Here is a 22,903-nt window from a genome sequence, read left to right as displayed (position 1 = left end):
GATGGAGCTCAACAGCACAGCACCGGCCTGGCAAGCATGAAGTCCTAAATTCCATCCCTGGTACACAAAAAAAGTTATATGCAGTAAATATATGATTACTGATATCTTATGTTTTTGCCACTCTAGGTGTGTTTCCCAACTTGCTTTTCAGAAGACAAGTCATTATCTTACAATGTTATATTTTATACATTAAATTTCAGATATTTTTACTTCATAGAAGTGATGAGTATGTCACAAATTATGTTACAGTGGAAAAACTGTAATTTTTTCCTGTTCTCACTGCTGAAACTCTTGATGGGATCTTCCTTTCATTTCTAAATGTTCACTTTGTGTCTCACGCCACACCTGAGTATTTGGACAAGAAGGGAGATTTTAAAAGGAAAGTTACAAATTTCCATGTTTACATAAAATAAACTAAGTTCTGAGTTAATCAGTTTCTTCTGACCTTTTTCACTCCTTTTTGCAATTTTCTCATTGAGAATGTGCCCTATCCATTGCTCCACAGGAGTAATAGCCTGTGAAGGAAGAGGAATAAATCAGATTTATAGGGTCTCATAGACAGGCTAAGGGTAGAATGGAACTTAAAACCAGTCTCCAGGGAATTATCCCAGAGCTGGTTATGGTTTGGAATATAAGTGACTACCTAAAGTGGGGTGATTTTAAGGGACCAAATGAGGAATATAATCATTATGCATTGTAAACATGTACTAATAAAAAATGAAAAAAGAAAGAAGGGATAATCATTCTCCACCTGTTGGCTATGCCTCAATTTCCTTTTTATTAAAGAAAAACTTTTTCCCTATAGAGAAAGTTTAAAAAGGAATGCCAGATTTCCACCTTTAAAGATTAGGCCTAAGGACTAAAGCCTGGCAGTCTTTCCCAGGGAATGTCAGTACTTCACATAATCTCAAAAATTGTGAAGCATGTGTAATAGATTCTAGACCTTTTTCAATTCTTTGTTTTTCAACTAATATACTGTATCAACTTTTTCTGGGTTTGTACTTTGTAGGTTTTTCCTTCGGTGTTATTTGTGATTTATTTTTATTCTGGGGCTATTTTCTCAACACTGTGTTATCCAAAATCTATAGCATTAAAAAAAGATAATATAGAAGCCTCTAAATAGACAATGAGATCTTCAGAAACTTCAGAAAGAATCCTGATACAAAATGATTTAAATTTTATGATTTTGAATATTAGAATATGTTACAAAACTTAATTATTTAATTCTCAGTAATTCTTAAAAATTCTCTTAGAAAACTGTATTACAAGAGCTAGGCAATTAAACTGTGAAAATCTTCACACATTTTAAAAGATATATATAGATTCTGTCCTTACTCTTCTGTCCTTATTATTCTTTAAGGATTTGTGGAAGGAGTGGGCAAGACACTGAATAGCATTATCTCAGATTATTGAGTATAAGTTCCCCTCATGGCACAAGTTTGTCTTTGGCTAAGACCTATTTATCTGGATCTCAGTGGTATCCTTTCTGATATTCCAGCTGAACAGAATTCTAGTCAGTTATTTCACAAATTTCTACTGTATTTTTATGCTTTTAAAGTAGAGCCTGTCAATTAAACAAGATTTTAGAAGAGTATGCTTTGTATGTGACTAGGGAAAATAAGTTTCTAAAATACTTGGGCACTGAGTACATGACAGAAATCAGTTTTGTAGCCTTACAAATTTCCTTCCAGTAACATAGTCTTCCTGATTAGTAGGATAAAGCCAAATATTGTAGTAATTCTTAGCATCTTTTTGGCTCCTGACACTGAATTTTCAGATAAAATGATGATGGCTGGAGTCCTTGACTAATCTTCACCAATAATAGCAATTTTATGTTTGATACATGCCCTCTGGTTTAGATGGAAGTAGAGAATGTTACACTTCATTGCCAGTGAATTTTCTGCCTGGTCTTGTCTTTCTTTGTAAGCTAGCACATGTAAAAGCAGAACTATAATTGTAAAGCATTACAATTGTTGTCTTTCATATAGCTCCCTTTCCTCTCCCCACAACAATGTCTCAAGTAGTAGATTCATAGATTCAAGAGTTTTGCTCTCCTTTAGGATAGGAAAGAAGTGTCCTGAAGGAACACAGACCTCATTACAAGTCTATTCTGGGATCAGGCCAGGCCTTTGAGCTTCATGTATAATCAAAATTTGCCGGGAATTTTGCATACTGTGTACATAATGTTGTGTTACTAAAAAACTGTTCACTGAGAGACATGATTTGCAACATCTTTCTTTCATTTTTGGTGATTCCTTACCTTACTGGGATGAAAGAAAATACAACTGAAGATTATGACTTAATGAAGGAGTCCTGCCAGGCCAATATTTGGTGATATGCTTTTTCTGGCTCTAAAAACAAATCAGCACACAAGATCCATCATTCTTGCCACTTTCTGGGGAAGATCTGCCTCAATCAACTCAAACTTTTTACCGTCAGGGTGACTTTGACTATGGGGGACAGTCAAAAGTTTCATGATGCCAAATATAGTAAATAAAGTAGTCAAGAATATATGCCATAATGTTTTTATGAGCCTGCTTTCTTGCTGGATGCCACTCAATAGCAGTTTTTATCATATTTTAGATAATACCTCACAAAGGCATGGAGGAGGACTTCCAGAACTGCTTCAGAGGGTGGCAGAAATGATGGGATGGATGTGTTCAAGACACTGGAGGATGTTCTGGTGGGGGGGTTGATAACAATGTATCTTTTATTGTAAGAAATTTGAAAAATAAGCAAAGAAAGTCATGCGTGGTAGCACAGATCTGTAATCCCAGCACTTGGGAGGCTGATGCAGGAGGACTGCTATGAGTTCGAGACCAGCCTGGGCTCTATAGTGAGTTCCACATCAGTCTCAACTACATAGTGAGACCCTGACTCAAAAAAACCAAAAAAAAAAAATCTATTTTTTTTAAGTCTATAGAGTTAAAAAGTATCTAAAAGGTGAAAAAATAACCTTTTCTCAAATGTTTTCAGGTGTTTCTTAAAGAAAGATTGTGAGATTCTAGTCTGGGTTAATTTAAAGAACAGAGCAGCATTTTCATCATAAAATGAGTAGGAAGAAACTGAATTTTTGTACATTTTCAATATAGCATCAGTAGCACTGAGAAATATTTCAATCCTTTAACTTTTTTTTTGTACAGGAGATCAAACTCAGAACCTTGCACTCGTGAGGCAGGTGAGGTGCCACTGAACTAAATCCCCAGCCCACTCAGAAATATTTCAGAAGAAAGAACAAACATTCATATCTTATCTCTATTTACATTTTAATATGAGCAATAACCCTACTTCCTTTTTAATATGTTAAATAGTATGACTTTGTAATTTTAGACTGAGATATTTCTGAGGATGCCTTTATCAGATAGAGTGATGCATCTCATGCACTTTGCAAAGTCCTTCAAATGGCCAAATTGCAAAGGCCTAAAAATCTAACATTTAAAGTCCTACTCTTATTCTAGCCTGTTGTCTTATTACACACTTCCAAAAACCATAGTTTTCCACCATGCCAGCTTTTCCTAGCACACATTATGCACCTTACTGTCTCGGTCACTGTCTTTATCTTAAATATTTTTAAGTTGCAGTTTCTCAACTCCATCTTCTCGCCTTTATGGGTGAGAAAATTCTTTAAAGGAGAATTTTAATAACCTCATTTCCTCCTCTAAGGTTTCCTGTCATCCAAATTGGAACTGAATATCTTTTCTTTGAATTACCACATCAAGTGGTTTGTGGCTCTATTACAGCCTGATATGTTTTGTCCTGTCTGATGTTTTTGTTAGATGCCTATAAAATCACTGGGTGGTAAACTCCTTGACAGTTAAAACACTATCCTACTCAACTCTGTGTTTCCTATAATGCTTATGATAAATTTTTACTAAAGTCTGTCAGCAGAATTCTAGAATATGTCTGCTGAAGGGATAATACATATGTAGAAGAATTAATTATCCAGTTCTTAATATTTACAATATGGCATCTAAATGCCATTTAAGTTAAAAATTTTAAACCATGTAGAATTGCTAGCTATCATTTTAAACTTTGATACTAGGCATTGAAAAAACTTTTGGAGATCACAAAACCCACTTCCATGAGTATTTTTCTTTTCAATTTATTGAGATTTAAATTCAGATGTTTTTCTTTACCAGATTGTACTCCCTCTCCCATTTTCCTCCAACTAAGAAATGTGTTCATCCTTATCAGGCACCTGTCAATGGGTAAAAACAAGCATTCTGGATACAGTTTTATTGAATGGATTAGGAATTCCTACATTGTTTCTCAAAAATAATTGCAATATGTTTGCTTAAGAGTTTGGGAAGCAAACTGGAAAGTTTCAGTAAGATGCAAACAAAACAAAACAAAATAAACACCTCCTTCACACACCAATGGTGGCCCCTCAAGCTCAGTGTCCATATAACCCTTTTAAAAAGTCAACTAACTAAGCCAGGCATGGTGGCACACACACACACACACACACACACACACACACACGGTAATCCCAGCACTAGGGAGGCTGAGATAGGAGGGTCACCATGAGTTCAAGGCCAGCCTGGGGCACTCAGCAAGACATTATCTCAAAAAAACAAAACAAAACAAAACAAAGGTCAACCAACTAGAAATTTACCATCTTAACCTGCAAGCCCTGTGCTAAGTCAAATCATAAAACTAAAAACATACTCAATTGTCTTAAAAAAAAACCTCAACTCTTGAAAATATATTTTGAAGCAGCTGTGTTGTATGATAATCAAAGTAAAAATGAAAGTAAATCATGTTTAAAAGAAATCATCTCATTTTTATCCACAGGCACCAAAATGCAATAGTGTATACTTCTTTGAGGCAATGCAGTACTATTGTTACTTTCTCTGAAATAACTTGCTGCCTTCATGTGGCAGAAAATGACAAGTCCTTCCCCTACCATAGCCAGAGGACTCACTGAGGATCCAAAATATGTTGAACAGCCACTGGTTTCCAAAACCTACAGTCAGGAAAAGATATTTTCTAATTAGATGTACCTACTTATCTTCTTGCTTTTATTTCTACTACAGGCCCACTGCTCACCTCTCTTTATCATTGCCCACTCTGAGTATAAGAATGGATTTCTGGATATCAGTAAGACTACAGAATAAATTTAGGTTAGGATGAGCTTAGAAATAACTTAGGCATTGGCTTGCTATTAATCATTTCTAATTGTCTGCCCATAATTGCATGTTGTGAAAAGTTAACGAAAATGTGTTTTTAATGCAAAACTGGTGACAAGGAGTGAAAGATATTTTTTCAATTAATAGCATTATGTGAAACATGTGTTTGGTTTTTGATGACTACATCACTGGAGTGAAAATTAAGCAACTAGCTGCATAATGAGCCTCATTAAGATGGAGTTCATTGAATCTTCCATCTTTTGTCTTTGGAAAATTGTAACAAGAGTTATTTGGAAAATTTTAACAACTGTTAGAGTAATTATATTTGTCCCTCAGCCATGGCAAATAACTTTACTTAAAATACTTCTATTATACTTACTAATTTAAGTATATGTGAAGCAGAAACAAATGGGAAACAACTCTGCAAGTTAGGAAGGTCAAGTGTTTGTTTCAGTGGTTTTATCAGTAGCAGTGTAACTACAAATATGAAAATTTTACTTTTATTTTAAGAAGACATCAGATAGTCATGGTTTATCTTGGTTTAGTGACTTAGTGGTTTATCATTTGTTTAGTGATTTCTTTACCTACTTTCTTATCTATTAGTCATTTTGACAAGCCTTCATAGATGTGATCAGAGAAAGCTTAAAATAAATACTTAACAATTCTAAGAGTAAATTTGCCTAAAATTGAGAACTTTTTATTTCCTAGTTCTTCCTAACACTGGAATCATCACTGATAATGCTAATAGCTTAATATTTCAACTTCAAAGTCTTCCTTAATTTTTCTCCTTTCTCTTCTCTGTTACTTTGTTCATCTGACATTTTCTGCAAAACTGTTCTGATATATCTTGCTTTGCTTTACTCCTCACTCTATCTACCTGATTTATTGAACTCTTAACAAGGTATCCAAATTATTCTATTGCCATAGTCTACACATCACATCAAGCTACTCTTCTGGGAAAAGTAACCCAAGAAATGAAATGCCTCACATATGTGCATGTGTGTGTGTGTGCGCACACACACACACACACACACACACACACACACACACACAAACCAGCCTCTGCCATATCAATAGCTTGAAGCTTTTAAAAAATTATATCACCTCTTCAATCTCTTTTGTTCAGAGTGTTGTAGTTCTCCATGTAGACGTCTTTTGCTTCCTTTGTTAGATTGATTCCTAGATATTTCATTTTTGGATGCTATGATGAAGAGGAATGTTTCCCTAATTTCATTCTCAGTGAGTGTGTTATTTGTGTACAAGAAGCCTATTGATTTTCAAAGAGGATTTAAGGAAATGGAAAGGCATTCCTTGCTCCTGGGTAGGAAGAACAAATACAGTGAAAAGGGCCATACTTCCAAAACTGCTATACAAATTCAATGTAATCCCTATGGACATCCCAACAGTATATTTCACAGAACTAGAGAAAACAATCCAAAAATTCATTTGGAATCAGAAGAGACCTAGAACAGCAAAAGCCATTATAGGCAGCAGAGACATGGCAAGGGGGTATCACAATCCCCAACTTGAAACTATACTACAAAGCCACTGTGATAAAAACAGCATGGTACTGGCAAAGAAACAGCTCCAGAAATGCTCAGCTACCTTATCTCTGACAAAGGAGCCAACCATCCTCACTGGAGGAAAGATAGGCTCTTTAATAAAGGTGTTGGAAAAACTGGATTTCAACTAGACAAAAATTAAAACTTGATCCCTATCTTTCACCTAAACTAAACTAAAATCCAAGTGTATTAAATATATAAATATTAAAACAGAAACACTAAAATTGCTGGAAGATAAGTTATGTAGAACTCTTGAAGATATTGGCATAGAAAAAGACTTTATGAACAAATCCTCAGTAACACGGGAATTAGCACAAAGAATCAACAACTGGGATCTCACCTTTCTAAAAAGCTTCTGCACTGCAAAAGAAATCATCAGCAGAGCTAAAAGACAACCTGCAATGTGGGAAATAATTTTTACCAGCTGTACCTCAGACAAAGGTCTACTGTGTTGAATATATAGAGAATTTTTTAAAAAATCACACCTCCCCAAATAAAAAGACCCAATCCACAAATGGGCATCTGAAATGAACAGGCATTTCTCAGACACACAAGTAAAAGCAGCAAATAAGCATATGAAAAACTGTTCAACATCACTGATCATTTGAGCAATGCAGATGAAAACAACACTGAGATTATACCTCACCCTTGAAAGAATGGATGCTATCAAGAAATAAACAAATTAAAAATGCTGGCAGGGCTGTGGTGAGAAAGGAACCCTTCTTCATTGTTGATTTGAGTGCAGACTGGTGCAAGCACTGTGGAAATCAATATGGAGATACCCGAAACAACTAGGATTATAGGTCCCATTTGACCCAGGTATTTCTCTGCTGGGTATATTCCCAAAAGAATTAAAAGAACCATACCACAGTGATATATGCTTACCCATGTTTATAGCAGCACAGTTTGTAATAGCTAAAACTTGGAAACTGTCCAATTGCCCATCCACTGGAGACTGCATAAAGGAGATTTTTTATTATTTGTTTTTTTATAAAACAGAGTACTACTCAGCCATAAAGAACAAGAAACTAGAGGCATTTACAGCTAAGTGGATACACATTAAGGCCATACTCTTAAGTGAAATTAATAAGACACATATGTGTAAATACCAAATAGTTTCTCTGGTGTGAAAAACTAAAAGTGTAAACAAGGATCAAAATGTATAATTGATATTGTGTAATAGGAAAAAAATGTCTAAAAGAGTACAGGAAGTGGGAGGGGTAGGGGAAAGGGAAAAGAAAAAAATACGTGAAAAGGAAAAACATGGAAACAATGTCTTTGTAAACAGGGATGGGTTGGGGTGGATGAAGGAAGGGCTGGGGAATGGGGAAAAAATAAGAACCAAAATAAGTCATGTAAAGGTACAGGATCCCAATGATTAATGTAACTGTATCATATACCTAAAATGCACCAATAAACTTAATTTTAGAAACAAATTATTACCCCAATGAGAGTATTTTCTTTAAATGATCAATCAGTAAACAAAAACAAGGGCCAGGGATTTAGCTCAGTCATCCCACCACCTGCCACAAGATCAAGGTCCCGAGTTCCACCCCTGGTGCCAAAAAAAAAAAAAAAAAAGCAAAAACTAAATGAGTTTTTCTCTCCTAAACTGTGACTTTAAATGTCTATATACTTATTTATTTTAATTCATTTTATTGGTACATTTTAGGTATACATTATAATCACATTCATCATTGGGAATTCATATGTATACATGGTATATACTGGTTCTTGTTTTTTCTCTTTCTTTCTTTCTGTGTGTGTGTGTGTGTGTGTGTGTGTGTGTGTGTGTGTGCCAGCAATCAAACCCGGCACCTTGCACTTACAAGGCAGGCATGGTGCCATTGAGTTAAATACACAGCCCACTTGTTTTCTACATGCTTATTCTAACTATACTCCTATTGCTCAGGACATTTGGGGAATTTTCTTTTAGAATTACATCCAAAGCTCACATCATATTCTTCAGTAATTTTTTCTTAATTTTTTACTGGTATTTGAATTTTTAGAAACAACAAAATCTACTCATAGCCAAGTCTGGACAATAAAGTTAGAGATCAAACAGAAAAATTTCATTTTGGACAACAGAAAATTATGGACATACTATTTTAAAATTCATATTTTTATTTGTTCAAACCAGTTGCAAAGACAACTACAAATAAAAAATTCAGAATATTTGGTGAAACACAGCTTCATTGGGCTGAGCATATATTTTTCAAAGTGACCACTTCTAAAATTATACTTCTTTAAAAATATAAAATGTGATGCATTTATTTAAATTAGTCATCATGAAGGAAAATTTGAATACTGAAGAGTACTACATTGAGAATGAAAAGTCATAAATTCTTATCTGTTGAATGTCCTTGTGATCATAATTTTCTGCATCATCCTTTCTTCTTTGACATGAGTTGTTAAACCTCCTAACTTTTAAAAGTAATTCAAGTTCTAATATTTTTGATTGAGTGTTGGTAGTAGTGGTTGAATGTTCTCTCTCTCTCTTTCTCTCTCATCTCTCTGTGTCTGTCAAGCTAGAGACTGCTTTGATTAGGGATTTTCATGTCTATTAATAAATGAAAGTGCATGGGGATTATTTGAGTTAATTTGAATTTCCTATCACAGCAGGAATACTAATATAATATTACTAAATACTTTCTGTTAATATGTCAAAAATAGATTTAGTACTTCATTGAGACAATAGATACTTACTTTTGACAATTTAAATATGCTACTGGCTGTATAGGTTACTAACTGCATCTATTATGAGTCACTAATATAGGAGTGTTACCAATGTAATATGCATTGGGCAGGTGCCTGATTTTTTTCTATTTTTCTCCTTGACTTATCAACCATACTCAGCCTGGTTACTACAGAAAAATGACTCAAGTGGTCTTGATCAGAAGGATTTTCTCCTTTAAAAAAATACAACTTAAAAAAAGTATCAAGCGGCTTCAGAGTAGCTTGTAGATGTCGATAAACCCTTATATTAAATACACAGGGTAAACATGTAGATTTGTATTTGGTTATTTAAAATATTGACTTCCTGGTTAGGGATGCAACCTAATGTCACCATGGTTAATGTCATTTTCCTTCATTTTTAAGTGATCTGTACAGTCAGTATGCTCATAAATTTTAAACCAGGCTGAATCATCAGATGCCTTTTCTAACAATGATTAGATGTCTAGGCTGGCATTTGGATAACACACGTGTAAAAACAAGCATCCAGGAAAAAAGGAGTTCAAAAAACATTGTAAGCACTTCCCACTGTGAAATTTGCTTCTTTAAAATCTGTCCCCAGCTGTGGACGTACTAATTAATAAATAAAAATTTTGCCACACATTCATGTGGTTTACCTACATCTATTATCATTTTCATTCTCAACTAATGGCATTTTTTCATCTCTATACACATACTACTCTATTGTATGTATGCAAATTGGCCAATATATACTTAATGAGATATACACATCCAAAATGTTCATCATTGAAACCCTTTATATAATCTGTGCATAGAAATATTCAGAATGAAAATAAAGGCTAGGTACCCTGGTTTTCTACTTCCCTTATGAAGCCTAAAAAATAAATTGGAAAGCTCATTGTGACAAGGCCAGTAGTAGGGCAAGATGAGTGAAGCACTTTCCTTGTATACAACAAGACTTAAAAGGTTGCCAAAAACCTCAATAAAAAAATAAATATTATAAAGATGCAATATTCTCACCAAATCAGAATTAATGGAAATATCCATGATGATCTATACCAAAATAATGAAGTTAAGATCATTATGTCTAATTTTTCTTTCTGCCTCATGTTCCAATATGACTCCAAATGTCATAGTTTTCCAAATACTCCAGAAATCATAGGCTTTCGTGCTCTGTAGGATTGCATATCTTGACTGCTAGAACTTGGCCATTACTTGGTTATCTACTCAGTGGACCAGCAAATGTGTAAATATGGCTAGTGCAGCCTCTCAGTATCTGTCCAGGGACCACACGATGTAAGAGTTTTCTTTCTTTCAGAAAAGATACTGAAACAGAAGTAAAGACCATATTTAAGCATGTACTGTTTTTTTCCAAGGCTGGTGGAACTTGTTAAGCAGAGCAATATGGTTTCCTGAGGAAGCAGTGGAGAATCTGGCTGGATTAGCTGAGTAAGGCCTAAAAAAACATAGAGGGCTGGGGATTTCGCTCAGTGGTGTCGCCACCTGCCTAGCAAGAATAAGGTACCAAGTTTGATCCCCAGTACCAAAAAAACAAAACAAAACAAACAAAAATAAAATCAAAAGAACACAAAGAAGCATTGATCAAGAGAAGAACAGAGAATATTCTCATAAAGGGCTAGGAAATCTCAAAAGGTAGATTCTGTGGCACCCCTCAAGAAATGAATTATTATCAGCAAAGGAGTGATAGAGAAAATTATACTAGTCCTTAGTGTTGCAAAAGTTGAATAAGTAGAAATGCTTTTAATCTCCAACATATTTTTTTACCTGAAAAACTGAAATGTGAGAGATGGTAGGAATGTCAGTAGCAAGGATTACAAGTCACTCTGTGGTCACAGGGAGCTCTTAACGATGGTGAGTTATCCTTGAAATATCTCACAGGCTCTAGTCACAACACAACTGGAGAGTAGAAGCTTTCTTTTCCTCAGTCAGCAATATTCTCTGAGTAGTCATACCCATAACTGTTTCTCTGCATTAATACACATGAAAAGAGACATTGCTTGTCTTTGATTATTAGCACGGCTGTTTCTAGGATTTAAATTGATTTTTGTGTAAAGCTGTATTAAATGTGCTCTGGCAACACTTCTAGGTAACTTCCTATGGGGGGTGATTTAAGAGTACCAAAAACTACACCCCACCTCTCCTTGGGCACTTTACTTAATGATCTCTTGCTCTGGCTTGCTAACTTGGCTAAAATGTTTCGTTTCAAATTAAGTCCTTTTCAAGGTACTACATCTCCAGGAATCTCCTAATAAGTTCAAAATACTACAAAAAGGAATTACACTTTAGCCTACTATTGTAATCTATTAGAAAGAGCTAGATTTCACTTAACAAAGTCAAGAAGATGAAATATAAGAGAAATGAAAGAAGGAATTAAGGCCTGGGATGCAACTCAGTGGCATCGTGCCTGCCTGCAAGCCCAAGGTCCTGAGTTTGACCCACAGTACAAAAGAAAAAGAAAAAGTAAGAAAGATGGCATTAAAGGAACATAGAAGGACACAGTCTTAAGTGTGGATAATAAAGGCACATTGCTTTATAACTGTTGTGAAAGAATCCCACAAATGGGAGGAGAAAGCAGGAAAGCTAGAGCAAATAACTCCCACCCACTCACTGAAATGGGCTTCAAGTTATTCCATTCAACATGTTTCTCATTTAAAAAGTTCTTCCTTTCTAAGAGACTCGGATTCCAGTGCCAGATTCGCTTTCATATGTGTAATCTTGAAACAGTTGTTTGGTTTGCTTCTTCCTCCTCCACCTGATCTCACCACTTCAATTTATTTATCTTGGAAAATTAAAAAATAAATAGTGCCTATTTTTAGAGTATATCACTAATATTCTGTGAGATATCTCAAGTAAAACCCAGCAAGACTGGGCTTGCACATAAAAGGTGCTCAAAATATATTATTTGTACCATTCTTTTTGCCTCTGGAACCCATAAATAAGATACTAAGTACACAGAAACATCTCAATGTATGCTTTAAAAGGACATGAGAAAACAAAAATAGTGGTGAAAATAAAATAAAGTTGCTTTTAAATTACTTTTTATTTGAAAGAGAGTAACAATGTGGGAGAAACAAATCTGAGAAGAAATGAGTAAACAAAATATATTCTCAGAAGCTCCAGAACCCAAAGTCATCTGTCATGAAGACTCAGAAAGAAAGCCTAGGCAAGAAATTACAAACTTACACATTCTGATCTTTGTTGATAGCTTGCTATGTGTAAAAGCAGAAGTAGCATTGTTCAAATACCTTCTGAGTGGGTCAGGTAAATCAAGACAAAATAAATTAATAGACCACATGGACAGGGCTTAGTGACTGAGTGGGGTCACAGATTATAAACACTAAGCAAATCCAGGTGAATGGAAACAAATTCAATTGAAATGCACTTTTTTGCAATAATTGCATTTATTATATTTTTATTAGAATAGTTAAGCAAGACATCAAATAATTAATAATGCATTCTGCTTTGGGGAGTCACTTTGTTTTCTATAGAACAGTAATGTATCTAGCATATTCTGATTTATTTGCTATCACTTTTCATCTCCTGAGACAGGTCACAAAAACCTGAGAAAACAAAATGCATGGGAAAGATCATTAACTATTTAGAGATACAGGACATGTGTCTTCTAGTTTTGAACTTGTCACCAATTAGTAGTGTGACTTTGGGAATGTCCTTTCTACCTTTGGGCTTCAGTCTTTTGCATGAAAATAACAGAGTTGGGTTAGATTATCCCTAAGATTATTTTGAGGTCTGACAGTTTAAGACTAATAGAAAGTTTGATTTGGCAGGTAGGGCCAGTTTTACATAAAAGTTGGGAATGATATGAAGAAACTCTGTGTCTTTCCCTTTCAAAATTTTACCATTTGAGGCCTGGTTGGAAAGCCTCACATCACAACCCTTATAGCATGGAATCCACATACAATTCAAGACCCATAGCTTTACCTAGCCTTTCTTAATTCACACAGACTTGTTCTTGTCGTGAACTATTCCCCATCAAAACACCCCTTAGGACTAGAGGCTACATTTAAACTAAAAACCACTGTAATTTGATAAGTGGATTTAAACTAATAAATTAATGATAAAACTAGAAAATATTATTCAAAACCTTCATGGGGAGCGCTTAAGCATTTTCTCAGCAGCTTTCTTTAAATAATTCATGGACACCATTGTAAATCCAGATTTAAAAGGAGTACATTAACATGGAAAGAGAATACATAAGAGGATATAGACAGCTTGAACCTTTCACATTATAAACTGAAACCTCCTCAGCAGCCTATGCATAAATAAATCAATAAGTTCAGTCAGCAATATTTTAAGCACCTAGAAAAAATATGCAGTTTCCATCGATAAGCCTGATGAAGACATTGATAAATATTCAGTGAGATTTGTAATAATTTCTCATTTGTTAAAACTTATTGAGCATTTTGAATGAAAACAGGCTGTATGAGCATTAAATCATTGTCAATAATCTATTAATCTCTATTTATGCTTTAGTTTTTACAAGCCAGATAACTGAATTCCAGGAAAACTACAGGACACATCCTGAGTTACAAAGCAAATGAATGACAGACCTAGGGCTACAACCTAAGTTTCAATTCAAAGTTCTTATGTTCTTTTATTTGCATCACATTTTCTTCCCACTATGCCTTCCATAATTAGCATGTAGATTTGTCTCTTTTCCTCATTATAGTCAAAGTATTTAAATGTAAGCTTCATGTTGTTAGATGTTGTACATTTTCTAAATCAGATACTAGATACAAATCACCAGAGAGAAGTGTTCCTTTCATTTTCTTTCTGCAACAGCATGAAAATCAATATTCTTTTCTATTTGCAGAAGAAACCACCATCTATATTTTTCTTCATCTGTCTTCCTAACTTTCCCACCTCATATAGAAAAAAAATGTGCAAACACTATTTATACTGTATTCAATCATTTTAACTGGCACTGAAGATTAGAAAGAAGAAAGTAACTAAATAAGATAATTTTCCCCTCTCTGGCTCATTCCTGTTGCAACAGTAGTTTGCTAAACTATCAAGCTAAAATGAAGGAATAGAGTAATGGATAAGACCTTGTTATAAATTAAGTCACCATGCTAGATGTCACACAGGATTTTAAAAATGGCATGGCCCTTTCACTCTAAATTTGGCAATGATCCAAGAGACAAACTGATAAATTAAGAGGTGCAATGGTAAGCCATATAGAAAGTTTCCATATATTTAGGATATAGACTCAAAATAGACCTTACGTTAGTTGGATTATTACATATACCATTTTTTAAAGCAGTGATGTCACTGACCCATAAAATTCATGCTTCTCTGTTGTATTTACTCTGCTGCAGAACTTCTATTTTGCTCTTCACAGAAATTTCAAACTGCATTCTTCACCAAGAATAATGCTACCATGTGCTGGAGGAAATGTGTCAGGTGAAACGCAGATGAAACTCAATTTTCCCAATATGTTTTCAATCCAATCGCCCATTGTATTCCACAAATTGTACAGAGAAACTGATGAATGAAATGTAAAGTACCTGTTCAAGATCAGCATGATGATCCATACTCTTAAAAGAGAAGTATATTCAATCACACTATTTTCACAGATAGAAAAATTAGGGAGTTTATTTTCTTGTGCATATTTATATCTCTAATAAGCCCCAAAGGATCATGACTGAAAATTCAAGTTTGTGGGTTAGTGTCTCTAAAAGTATAATTTACAACAAAGTTCATAAATGTGTGTCCCATGATTTTTTTCCATTTCCTGTTGGGTAGGAAACATAAATATGGGGGTTAAGTGTGTGGACAACTGGAGAAGCTGATCAAGAATAATCAACATTATCAGGAGAAACACTGATATAAAACCTTGTTCTTGAATTGGTGTTAATTCAGAATTCTGAGCTAATTGGATTAGATGGTTACTAGTCTGAGCTCCTAAAATTTAAGAAATGTTAGATACATTCCAATTCATTCTGTAACATAGTTATAGACTGTGCTATGAATCTGAGATGGGCATAGTATAAGTACAAGCTATTGGTAATAAGGAAAAAGTTCACTAACAAATATAAGTACAACTCTACTGTTGCTTCTAGGGTTTAGCATGTAGCATTGGTTTTGTATATGAAGTATCCCACATTTTTCCACAAATTCTGATAAATTATTTTTACATAATTAATTTAAAAGCCCAGAAAACAAGTACATAAATAAATAAAACCATTCCATTAGAGCTTCTTAGGATTGCCTCTAACTACATTTTTTCTGAACCCTTTCTTTGTATTGATTTTTAATTGCACCTAAAATCAGGATATATTTCTAATTTATTTCTTCTATTTTTGCTTTTTTTTTTTGGGTTTTTGAGACAGGGCCTCACTATGTAGTTGAGACTGACCTGGAACTCACTATGTAGCCCAGGGTGGCCTTGATCTCACAGCAATCCTCCTGCCTCAGCCTCCCAAAGTGCTGGGATTATAGCCCTGAGCCACCAGGACCAGCTATATTTCTAATTTCCACCAGAGCCCTTCAGGTCTTTTACTTTTAAACCCTAGTGTGTCACAGACTAGATTAGAGATAAGAAAGTAAATATTTTTATAAGCTCTAATATGATATCTTTCATATATCACATAAGTTAAAGTACAGATGATTTCGTGACTCTTTAAGGAAAGAAGTGTCGTGAAGTTATGGAACTTCCAAAATTCTATAGTAATATTGAGTCTATAGCGTTTTATCTTTCGTAAGTAAGATCAATGAGGACAAGAATTATATTTTCTATGACTCTTGTTGTTACCTATATCACACTAGGAACATAGTAATTGTACCGTAAAGATGAGTTGAAAAGAATTGAGGTATTTTAATTATGCTTTTTATAACCCCATTTTGTGTGTTAATTCTCCCCTATTTTATGTTTTTACATATTCTATCCACACCTCCTCCACTTCCTCCCCCACTTAAGATCTAGTAAAAGAAAAGTATTTTGAAGTTGGTACACTTTGACTCATTCTATTACAAACTCTCCAAACTCTCAAGTGGAAATGTGCAAGCATGACAGTAAGTTGTGGCTTTTTCATATAGAGAGAACATCACAAAATGGAAAGAGAATTGACAATCAACATAACTGAGTTTGAAACTCTATTAAATATATCTAGCTTTTTGTATGTCAACCACACTTCAATAAATGTGAATTTTAAACTGAACCAAGGCAGTAGTATAACATTGGGCAAGGTTTTAATATTTTTAACATTCGTTTCTTTAGCTATAAAATAAGGAAAATAATAGAGTTGTCAAAATGTAAGATGTCTTGCCTAATGATTAGCACAGAACAAGTGTACAATAAATTTGTATCATAATTATTTTATTGATTGAATACTCAAGACCAAAGTTAGAGCCAATGGCAATAGGCTGTAAAGACCTGCTAAATCCCAGATCTTAACTATCCACTTAGATACTGAACAAGTTTTTCTAGAGTAATTATGAGGTATATACTCGATATGGAAAAGTGTATAAGTTTTGTAGAAAAAAAATTACCAGCTCAGGGACCGCCTGAATCTGATTCTGATGTTGCATTGATGGAAAGACTTTGGTCTTGCTTTGAAACTAATGTCTAGGGCTGTGGGGAGGCTCTGAAAACTCCTGAATATACCTAAAAATCCTAAATCACATCGGAAAACTTTTTCTTTTCACTAAAGAAAACAATGAATTCCTTGAGCTGCAGGAATAGGAGATGACAAAAAAAAAAAAACTAAATTTTCCAAGAAAAAACGAAGTCATAATGCTTCATGTAAGACTAAGCAAACCAAATATAACCTATATTTCAAAATAAAGCTTCCAGACCTAAATATAACACCACATCCAAAAGAGGGCTCTGTGGAATAAAAATTTACTTTTCAAACAAATTTTAGATATAAAATAAACTTTTGAATTATTGTATTACATTTTTACAATCAAAGATAATGAACGGATCACCACTTGTTTGAAGTGTTTCATAGTCTTTGGTCCACCTGTGAAAAGTGGCTAAATGCTTGCAAATGTTACTAAAATAGAGTAACATGAAGTTTTTAGAGGGGAATGTATCAGGATGATACACCATCATCTCTGATTTTTACGAGTCCAAAATGTTCCAAAGTTCCTATACATGTCATTAAATGAAAAGGGTAGAGAAAGAGTGCATCCGTATCCGGCATATTCTTTCAGCCCACATAATGGAGATATAACAGCATTTGGAGAGAAACCAGCATGATTAACCATCATGCCCATATTCTCCAAGTAATAGTTTAGCCTGGAGTTTTACTTTGTTCCTACAGGTTTGGCCCCAGTTCCAGTCAGAAAGTAAGTTTTAACCCAGGTAATCAATCTTAATATCCCATTGGACTATGTCACAAAGATGTTCAAATTTAATGATTCTCAGAAGTTTTAAATTTCCTGAATGATTTTTCTCCTAGCAAAGACCTAAACAGACACACAGATGATGTCTCAATGTGGAATTCTTACTACTGTAACTTAGAACCAAGATTGGTTATTAAATAATTCTACGTCAAATATCATCCAAACCATACTTTGTATTCTGAAAAATGGCCTTATTCTCTCTGAAGGTTGTAAAGTGTCCTCAAAGCATTTTGTTTAATCAAATTTCATGGCCTGATACTGAGGGAATTTTTTACACTATCCTCGGTGATCAGAAGGAACTTGTAGCAAGATGGCCAGAGCAAAGAATAGCCCAGATTCCAAGGTATGATTACTGACTCAGGATAATTTAAAATCTAAATTTAATTTCCCTAATAATCCCAAGTGAATATTTAGACAGGCCACTTCACAGTATAATCTGTCATACCGATACTCTATTTCAGCTAGGCAGCTATTTCATTTCAGTCCTGGAAATTTTGGGGGTGTCATTGAGTTGCACAGGGAGAAGCATTGTTCTAGCAGATGTGATATAGACTGTTCCTGCTTTTGATAACAAAACCAGTTGCTTTCACAATTACTGTTTCTTCCTCACAGAGACCAATGCTAGGTCAAATGACTGAACTTTTATTAGGTCAAGTTTGTTTTTGGAACATTAAAATTAGTACCTACCTAGATTTAATGCTAGCTTCCTCTGAAGAGAGAGCTGCCTTCAGAAGAAGATGCTACAATTAAGGGGGAAAGAAGATTACAACACAAACAAAAACAGATCCAATCAAAACTAGACCGAAAAAAGCAGGATATGGTAATGTGGGGAAAAAAATCTAAGTATTTATTTAGAAGATTAAATGAGTAAGAACTTTGATATTAGAATTAATAGGGCCCAGAAAACTATAAAGTAACAGTTTTTAAAAATCCACTTTATGTTCTTTTGCCTCTCTTAACTTAATTTAGTGATAGTACTTAATTGTAAAAACATATCTGAATAAAATGATGTATTTTCTGCATGATGCTCATTTTTCAGCACACTATTTGGTTAAACACTTCAAATAAATTGGATGCCCAAGATAATACACTTTTAGCTTCAAATAACAAATTAATAAATCACCTATCATCACCTAAAGACCAAATATTCCAAATAGTATATTGTTGTCATTGCCATTACTTTATAATTAAGTTCTAAGATTTATACCACATAAAAATAAGTCAGTTGCTCATAAGGAACATCTAGTAACACAGAATTAGCTTAGAAATATTTGACTCTGAACTTTAAAGTAAAGCTTAAAGGAATTTTAAATACATAACTTCATTAAATTTTAAAAATATTAAAGTCATTTATCTGTTTCTGAATTTAGAAAGGAAATCCTATTATTGTCTACCAAATATAGTGTGGCATTGAATAATACCTTTTGAAAGAAATAGGTATATTGTCATTAAGTAAGAAAGGAATTGAAAGACTTTTGACTTGATAGTAGTAATTTGCATACATTTTAGATCACCAGTGAGATAATAATTATGCTGTCTCAGTTGCAAACAAGCCTGAAATGGTGGTTCAGGTTCCCACTCTGAGTACAATTTGTGCTTCTACATGACCCACATAACTGATCATGGCAATAATTTTAACTTAGGTTTCCTTGCTTGATAATTAAAGATAGTAAAGTTCCTAACCCATATCAAAGTTTCCAGAATATGTACAGGCTCAATTTTGGTAATACCTTTCATTGATTTTACAATTTCCAGGCCCTCTCTCTACATTTGACTCCAGGCTGATGCAAATGCTGCTGTTGCTTCAAATAAAAATAACTTTGAACTCCATTCTCCTCTCCTCCTTATCTTCAAAAGACTATACCAAAAAATCCACTTTAATTTTCAGACTCCAAATAGCCCCTTGACATATGATAAACATTAATGATTGCCAAGGCAGAAGCTACTGAAACATCTTTGGGATTTTTATACCACCAATTACTGTAATTACTTAGATTTTTCACACTTTATCCTTCCCCAATCTCCTTCATATTTCTATTTCAGACAGGCAGATATCTTGAAAGCTTGACTCCTTTCTCAAATGTGGACTGTCCTGTATCTCAGGACTTCTCAAGCAGTTTCTTTTATCTTATTGGAGAAATTTCCCCTGGCACTAGGTATCGCACAGAAGCTTCTATTACCCAAAAGGGTCTAAGCTGATTTGCATTAGAACATTTAGTACTGGGCTGGGGATTTGGCTCAGTGGTTTCACCGCCTGCCTCGCAAGCACAAGGGCCTGAGTTCGATCACTGGTACCAGTTTAGTACTGACTTACATTTTGGGATTTTTTTTCCTTATGGGCCTACTAGGAATAATTATTATTTATTTTTATGAGAAAACAGTGGTAGAGCTCAGAAAATCAATGTGTGCTACATTATTGGAGCCATTGAAAGAAGCCTAAAGTATGCCTGCTATTGAAAGGTACTTGAATTATTTCCAAATTATATTTTTTAAGATTTTCTAATGAGTAATACAGATCTCTTAATCCACAAGTCTTGGTAGGCGGCAAGAAGAAGAAAAATAAGCACTGGACTAGGCATCAAGAGACCTAAATTCTAACCTCTGTCAGTGGCTCAGACATATTTGTTCTATAACTTCAAGGGGGGCCTAAGCCTCAGAATTTACAACAGTAAAATGAAAATTGTCAATCTAATTTATTCTCCAAAGCATAAAAGTGTCTCAGATATTTGTCATTGTTTCTTCAAGTGACAGGATTAAAATGTGTTTTTGGATAGATTTTTATTCTCTCCCTAATTATCTGGAGACAGATTCTTGAGAGACCAGCATTAAAAAGAAAACACTGGGGAGATAATTTTAATGGGCAAGGTAAATAGGACCATCTGCAGTTTCTCTTTTCAGGGTTGGGTGGGAAACAGGAAAAGAAGTTAAATTTCCTTTCTGCTTCTGGGTATTCGCTGATAAAAGTGTCTGAGAGAGAAAGAAGGCATGCTTCTTTCTCCTTTCCATGTCAATTACCTAGTAAATAATAGAATATTTAACTTCCTTCCTAATGGTCTTCTGGTGAAATTTAGTGAGGGTTTTTCTTACTGTTGCTGTTGTTGTTTTTTGCACAACGTCCCATTTTGTTTTTAATTCTCTTTGCAATATTCAGCCTGATAATGCAGTGGTGCCAGCAGAATAGATAAACCAGATATACTTCTTACAGAAATATTACTACACATGTAGCAAGTTAGATCAGTACATGTGTTCACAAGTACAAAGAATATATGCTATCATTACTAATATATATATATATCTTGTGTTAGAAGATTTTGAAAGGTGGATTTCACATGATCCAAATATTTGCCAGTATGGCTGGTAAAATCTTTGTCTGAGGTAATGAAGGTGAATCCTGTTCCTAAAATTGATACTATTTCCCTCATAGCTGAGATTTACAGCAGTTAGAGGAAAGAAATACTCCTTGCTGAATGACCCAAGCTTTCTAGAACACTCAGTTCTGTTATTTCAATAACAATTATAACATTTTCATTCCTGGAGCGATTAAAGTAGTATAAAATAAAGTCTATACACATCTCTACTGACAGTAAAGGAGTAGCAAACTTGTTTGAGATTTAATTATTGATCAAATTATACCACACTTTCCGCGTTCCTGTATTTATCTCAAATGAAATTCCATCTTTTCTTTTTTTAATTTTTAATATTTATTAGTGCATGTTCTCAGTGCATAATGACTATGAGTTGATATGTGTAAATACATCTTAATTATTTTTACTTTCCTCTCCCCATATCTTTGCATTTTGTGATCTCTGAATGAAGCTCTTAGCAGCTACTTACTATTGATAGACATTTTGGGTTTAAAGTTAGAAAGCACCTTTCATCTTTGAATCCAAACAAGGAACAACATGCAAAGCAGAAAACAACTTTACTTACATTTTCTCCAAAATAAGTTATGTCATTTATAAGTACCTGAAATGTAAATTTAATCCAAGTTAATTTTATACGTTGTTTATATTTTAGTGTTTGTATTACTTCTGTGAATAGCTACAGAATATGTATGAGAGCAGAGTAACTATTATATTTCTTATTTACATTTTCTCTCACTATAAACATTTTTTGTGGGCTACTTTTTTTTTTGGAAGCAGAATCTTGAAAGCTACCATTAATTACAACAATTTGCACTTTTACAGACTAAATACAAGCAAAGAGAAAGCATTCATTCTGCCAAATGTCCTGAGATGTTATGGCAATCATTTTAAAAATCACAGGTCATTTTCAAATTAACCAGTTAATCATTTGATAGACAAAAATATTGTCTTCAAAGAATTATATCAAAGAGTAGATAAGAATCACACTGCCTGATAGTGCAAGTAATTGCACTTAAAACCAAATAAATTACAAAATTTCACAGGCCTATTTTATGCATCAACTAAGCCAAGCATATTACAAAAAATTCTCTCCATTTCAAATTTAGATTTCTCCAAGTTCAAAGTTATTTCTCCCCTCCAACTTCAGAAAGCCAATTGTATAATTATTTTTGTTTCTGCAAATACCAAGGAAATGACATGTGGGAATTACCCATGTTCATCATATCCATAACATCTTTAGTTCTGTCGGGATATCCAGTGCTTCCTATACAAAGTACAAGTCTAGATATCACAGAGGAAGGGCACAGCTGAGAGCTAATTAGGCATTAAAAATTGGAGCCTACCATTTTAGTTTCTGTTTTCTCCAGAGATCGCCGAAGAGTTCATTGACAGCCACTCCAACAAGGACGCTGATGATCTGTACATCAATTTTGGCTCCCTGTTCTGAGAACAACAAATCCAATCCTCCTTCACTACCAAAACAAAAAAATGTAAAGAAAGAAAGGAAGGAAAGAAGAAAGAAACGCAAGAGGAAGGAAGAAAAGGGAAGCTTTAAAAAGCCAGATAAAAGCAAGCCAAAAGAAAAATGAAAGCAAATGAAAGAAATTTAAAAATTCAAGATTACTTAACCACTACTATAGTAGTGAGATGTCTGAATGAAATACGTAAGCTACTCTGAGCACACTGAACATTTCTGTTTTTCCATGGGGCAGTAGGAATCTCTCTCTCTCTCTCTCTCTCTCTCTCTCTCTCTCTCTCTCTCTCC

Source organism: Fukomys damarensis, unplaced genomic scaffold (assembly GCF_012274545.1).
Source record: "Fukomys damarensis isolate Sample0158 unplaced genomic scaffold, DMR_v1.0_HiC HiC_scaffold_39, whole genome shotgun sequence".
NCBI lineage: Eukaryota > Metazoa > Chordata > Mammalia > Rodentia > Bathyergidae > Fukomys > Fukomys damarensis.
The sequence above is the reverse complement of the archived record's forward strand: the minus strand, read 5'-3'. Positions refer to the sequence as shown.